Genomic DNA, 6680 nt, shown 5'->3' with positions numbered 1-6680 from the left:
TTTGGAGCAATACTTAATTTAAAGGAAAGGATAGGAGAGGACTTTTAAAAGTCATGTCACATGAGGAAAGAACACTACTCTGGGAACTCAAGAAACCGTGATTCATATCCTGGCTTTGCTACTGCTAGGTGTGTGCCCTTTGACAGGACTCTCCTTTCTGAGCTTGTTTCCTTATCTGTAAAATAAGGGGGTTGGACTGAAGGATCTCTGATGTCCCTTCCATTTCTGACATTCTGAGAATCTAAGTATAAAAAGATAAAATTCAACTTCTAAATGGCACTGTCAGGCAAAAGGTAAACCAGTGGAGGAAAGGATGGGTCAGTGAAGCAGGCTTTGAAAAACAAGTACAGCTGCTCAGAGAATGAGGGAAGAGGGTGGGTTGGTATGGTAGGAAGATCCCTGAGTGTAGCTTGAGGCAGAGGATCCAGTGTTGAGTTGCGGCTCTTCTCGTTTATATACATTTGGGCAAGTTACTTCATTTCTTTGGGCCTCGATTTTTTCATCTATAAAAGGTGGGAGTTGGACTAGAAAACTTTAAAGGTCCCCCCCCCCGCTCTATATCTTAGGATCTTTTGTAGATAATGGATTATACAAAACTTAAAGAATCAGCCAGGTGTCAGAGCCCAAGGTCTGGAGTTAGAAGGTCTCAGTGCCAGTTCTGATTCTGTTCGTTTAGTTTGAGTCCCCTCCTTTGTCCATTTCAGATAAAAGTGAGGCTCATCTGATGTTCATTCTTCTTACTTCCCTTCTTTCATAATGGTATACTTTCATTCTCAAGCACCCCAGTTATAAGAAATACCAAGTTCCTTTTGCTCTCCTATTTATAGTTACTCTCCTATTACTTTTATCCTTCCTTCTCTTTCCCCTCTTAAAACCCTCAAAGCAGAACTGATATCCCCCTCTCCTCCACCCCCAGCCCGGGATCTCTGTTTTTCTTATTTAACTCTCGGTACCCTTTGAAGACATTAAAATTCTGGAGGGACGCTTATTTCTTTTCCTTCTATCAGAATGTTACTATTACGTCATCATATAGCTCCTTCTGGTTGCTCAAATAAATTTGCCTATCTAGATTTCTCTGGGCTCTTGTATTTTTATTTTTTCTTTTAAGAGCTTTTATTTTTTATTCATATCTTATTTATTAAGTATTGTTTTTTTCTCCTCCTCTCCCAGAAAAACACTACCACCACCACCACCACCTGTATGACACATATTTGTAGTTGAGCAAAACAAATCCCCATATTGGCCCTGCCAGAAAATATGTAATCTCATTCTGCATATTAGTCCATCACACCTTTGACAGTAAGTGGGTATCATTCCTTTGGAATCACGGTTGGTCACTGCATTGATCAGAGTTCTTAAGTCTTTCAGAATTCTTTCCTTTCTACAGTGTTGTTATTCAGTTCTTCTTCTGGCTGTTCCCTCCACATCAGTTTATTCGTCTTCCCAGGTTTCTCTGAAAGTATCCCCTTCAGTGTTTCTTAGCAAAACAGTAATATGTTCAGCCTTTCCCCAGTTGATGGACATCCCTTTAGTTTCTAGTTCTTAGCCACTGTGGAAAGAGCCTCTATAAATATTTGTGTATATAGGGGAGCTTTTTCTCTTTGATCTCTTTAGGGGTACGGGCCTAATAGTTATATTGCTGGATTTAAAGAGTTTTCACAGTTTACGGACCTTTGGGCATAGTTCCAAATTGCTTTCCAGAATTGTTAAACCAATTCACAGCTTCGCTTGTTTTCCCAAAGCCCCTTCCACCATTTATCATTTTTTTTTCTCAATATTGCCAAATTGGATGTGAGGGTTGAACCTCAGTTGTTTTAATTGACATCTCTCTAATTATTAGTGATTTGGAACATTTTTTTGTGTGACTAGAGATATAGGTTGGATTTCTTTGAGAACTATCAATTGGGGAATGGCTTTTACTCTTATAAATTTGAATCGGTTCTACATATGTCTTGGAGATGAGACCTTTATTAAACTTGTTACAAAGGTTTTTTTTTCTACAGTTAACTCTTTTCCTTATAATCATACTTATATTGGATGGGGTTTTTTTTGCAAACCCTTTTAAATTTTATGTATTCAAGATTGTCCATTTTATCTTTTGCGATCCTCTGTAGTCCTTGTTTAGTCATGCATTTTTTACCAATCCAGTATCAAACTGTTTTGATGATTAATGCTTTGTAATATAGTTTGAAATCTTTATTATGAGACCTCCTCCTTTCGTACTCTTCATTATTTTCTTTGAGATTCTTGATCTTTTTCTTCAGGTGAATTTTTTTTTCCCTACTTCTAGGAAGTAATGCTTTGATAGTTTGATTGTTATGGCACTGAATAAATAAAGAATAAAGAATAATAAAAATAAATAAAAATAAAAATTACTTTAGGATAGCATATTACATTTGCATTTCAGAGTTCCCACTCAGCTCTAATCTTTTCATCAGAAAAGCTTAGAAACTGTATTCCTTTAAAGGTCCATTCCCCTATCCCTACCCCTACCCCATGGACTTACAGTCAGCTTTGCAGGCCAAATTATTCTAGACTGGAAGTCTGTTTTGCCTTTTGAAATATTGTATACCAAGCTCTCTTCTTAATTTTAGTAGTAGTTACCAGGTCTTGTGTCATTCTTTTCTGGCCCCCTGGTGTTAGAACTGCTTCTTTCTGGATGCTTGTTCTTTCTTCTTCCTCCCCATTCCAATCTAACCTTGGAAAACAAACAAACCCTTTTAAGAAATTTGCTTGGTATTTTTTCTTCAATATGGGAGTTCTAGATTTTGGCTCTGACATCTCTGATAACTTTTCCTTTCAGGATTTCTTTTAGGAAGTGATTGGTAGATTCTTTCTTCACCTTACCCTCTGGTTCTAATAGATTTGGGCAGTTTTTCTTTATAATTTCTTAAAATATAGTGTCTAGTTTTTTTTTTCCAATAATGGTCTTCATGGAGTCTAATGATTCTTAAATTCATTCTTCTTAATTTGCTTTCTAGGTCACTTGTTCTTGATAATCAGGTCTCTTGTATTTTCTGTTTTAAAAAATATTTTGATTTTGTTCTAATATTTCTAACTGATCAAGAAATCATTGATTTCTGTTCTATTCTGGTTTTCAAGGAATCCATTTCTTGGATAAGTTTTCATTTTTCTCTTCTAAGCCATTTGTTCTCCTTTTAATTCTTTGCCCTAAGAGCTTTTATTTCATTTTAAAAATTTCTTCTAATTATTCATGTAGTCCTTATGGAGAATCCATTTTTCCCTTTGAGTCATTGCTTGTAGTTGTTGTGGAGTTACTGTCTTTTGGAGGGATCTCTAGATTTGCAATAATTTTTTGTATTGATCTGTGAGAGTGCTGAGAATTGTGTAGTTGTATAATCTGTGAACTGTGGCTTATAGCAAACTTGTGGGAGGACATGAACAAGAGTTGCCCAGGATGGGTAGGCATTTATGGATTGTGGTCAGCATTATATCGGGATCCATGAGAGAGTGGATTCGTTTGTGTATATATATAGTGGAGTATGGGTTGGCAAAACTTAGACTGTGGACTTTGTCATGGCTTGGATTATACCATCCAAGGACAGGCCTGGCTCAGTTGAGAGGTTCAACATCAGAGATTTTCTACTAACTGATGTATTTTTTGCTCATAGCAACCTCTGCTAAAAGGTGGAAGATTTGGAGACAGCTTTATTGTATATCCATATTGATTAAGTTGGTCTGTTGTAAGACTCTACAGGGTACCATTAAGTCTATGTCATATTATGCCATCTAGTTCTTGTGAGTGGTTTTTATTGTAATGACTTGACTTTTAAAATTGCATCTTTTTTTAAGGGGACCATATCAGAGTGATTCAATGTTGAAATTCTACAACATTCTCTTGGATTTGGTACTTTTGCCTATAATGTTTTTTTAGGGATCAATCTAGGACCTTTTTTTTTAAGCATTCATTTAAAAAAATTTGAGTTCCAGATTCTCTTCTCTAGGTCCTTCCCCATCCATTGCAAAGGCAGGCAATATGATTCATATTATGTATGTGAAGTCATGCAAAACATTTCCATATTATGCATATTGAAAAAAAAGGCAAGGAAAATAAAGAAAATAGGGGAAAAGTATGATTCAAATTGCACTCAGAGTTCATTAGTTCTTTCTGAATGTGGGTAGATCATTTTTCATCAGCATAACTCACAAGCATAATAAATTCTGTTCCAGTCTTTTATTTTAACTCTATGTGTCTTTCTGTTTCAAATGTGTTTGTTGTAAACAACATATTGGTGGATTCTGATTTCTAAACCATCTTGCTATCCACTTCCATTTTATGTGTGAGTTCATCCCATTCACATTCACAGTTGTGATTCATGACTGTGTATTTACCTCCATCCTGTTTTCTTCTGTTTATCCTCCTCAAAAGTATGTTTTGCTTCTGACCACTGCCTACCTTAATCTGTCCTCCCTCTTATCAGATACCACTTGCCTTTCTCGTAATCCATTTCCCTTATACTTCCCTGTTGGGTAAGATGGATTTCTATACCCAAGTCTGAATGTGTATTCATATTCTCCCCTCTTTGAACCTAAGTTTAGATGAGAGTGAGGTTGAAGCATTATTCACCCCTTCCTATTTTCCCCTGCATTGTAAAAGTCTTCCTTGCATGCCTCTGGTATGTGAGATAATTTTCCCCCTTCTTGCTCTCCTACCCTCTTCTCCCAGTACATCCCTTTTTTTTCCTTCCATTTTAATTTGAGATCATCCAAACAAAATAGATTCACGCTTGTGCCCTCGAAATAGATGCCTAGTTCCAGTTGCCCTAATAATGATAAAGTTCTTGGAGATTATATGTATCATCTTTCTGTTTGGTAATATAAACATTTTAACCTTATGAAGTTGCTCATGATTTCTTACTCACATTTACCTTTTTGTGTCCCTCTTGAATCTTGTGTTTAAATGTCAGATTTTCTATTCAGGCCTGGTCTTTACATCAGGAATGCCTGGAATTCCTCTATTTTTTTTTTGGTGAGGCAGTGGGGGTTAAGTGACTTGCCCAGGGTCACACAGCTAGTAAGTGTTATGCATCTGAGGGCAGATTTGAACTCAGGTCCTCCTGAATCCAGGGCCGGTGCTCGATGCACTGCGCCACCTAGCTGCCCCGGAAGTCCTCTATTTCATTAAATCTTAATTCCACCAGCAACCACTTACCCACCCCCAGATTATACTCATTTTGGCAGGGTAGGTTATTCTTGGTTGTAATTGTAGCTCCTTTGCCTTCCTAAATATCATATTCTAAGCCCCCCACTCCTTTATCATAGTAGATCTTCTGTTATCCTGGTGGTGGCTCTACAGTATTTGGATTGCTTCTTTCTGGCTGCTTGCAGTATGTTTTCATTGACCTTCCTGTGCCCAGTGCCCACGCAGGGGTCCCCTGTAATCTTTTTCTGACTGAGTGTCTGACTTACTGTCTCTGAGCAGGGAGAGCTCCTGGTATTAGTACTGTTGCTGTTGTTGCCGTAGCTGCCTCCAAGGCCCATAGCCAGTGTCCCTGCCGTGCTTCTGGCTAGCTCCCACCCTAGTGTCACAGACCTTTCCTTCAGCTTCCAAAGTTGTCCTGGGCTGGAAAAAGGTCTCACCCCAACCTTTTGTTGGTTATGCCACTCCAGAATTCTATTTGATGCATTATTTTAAAGTTGGTGGGAGGGGAATATTGGGAGAATTCTGTTAGAATGCTCTCTCTGTGCCACCATCTTGGCTCTGCTGTACCCTATAGTGTTTTAAAAATGTATTTTAGATATTTTTAAAATAGTTTTTTCAATTAAGCAGCATTTCATTTTCTCCTTCCACCTGCCTCCAGTGGGGAGAAAAACAACTTTTGTAACAAATATACAATCAAAACAAATTTCCACATTGCCTGTGTCCAAAAATATGTGTCTAATTCTGCATCTTGAATCCATCACTTATTTCCAAGGACATCTGGGTAGCATGTTTAATCATTGTTCCTCTAGAATCATAGTTGATCATTGTGTTGATCAGAGTTCTTGTCTTCTAAACTTTTTTGTTATTTACAGTGTTATTGTATAAATTGTTCTCTTGGTTTTGCTCACTCTGCTTCATTTCATATGTCTTCCAAAGTGTGGCATAGTTGTATTCTATTACATTTATATAGCATAATTTGTTCAGCCATTCCCTAGCTGATGGACATCCCTTTAACTTTCTAGTTCTTTTCCACTATAAAGAGAGCTGCTATAAATGGTTTTTTTTGTGCTTGTGTATCCTTTCCCTCTTTCTTTGATCTCTTTGGGGTATAGGCCTAGGAGTGGCATCACTGGGTATGATTTGGGATACAAAGTATATACACAGTTAAATAACATTTCAGGCCTAGTTCCAATTGTATTCCAGAATGGCTCGGTCAATCCTAGTCCCACCAGCAGTATATTAATCTTTTTCCATTTCCTCCAGAATTTGTCATTTCTCTTTTTTGTAAATTTGCTAGTCTGATGAGTGTGAAGTGGAACCTCAGAGATGTATTTAGGTCATTCACTTAGCAAAAGGGACTTGTTTAAAATCTATGTGAAACAAGAAATAACTTGTGTGACATCTGTGTGCCCCACAGATACTGCTGTAGAAGCAACTCAGATTAGCTCATATGTTGCCTTAAGCCTCCAGAAAGGCATAGTAATCTTGCAATCAGGTGTAATATCTGAGGTGCCTA

This window comes from Phascolarctos cinereus, unplaced genomic scaffold (assembly GCF_003287225.1).
Source record: "Phascolarctos cinereus isolate Bilbo 61053 unplaced genomic scaffold, phaCin_HiC Scaffold_1;HRSCAF=81, whole genome shotgun sequence".
NCBI classification, from domain to species: domain Eukaryota; kingdom Metazoa; phylum Chordata; class Mammalia; order Diprotodontia; family Phascolarctidae; genus Phascolarctos; species Phascolarctos cinereus.
The sequence above is the reverse complement of the archived record's forward strand: the minus strand, read 5'-3'. Positions refer to the sequence as shown.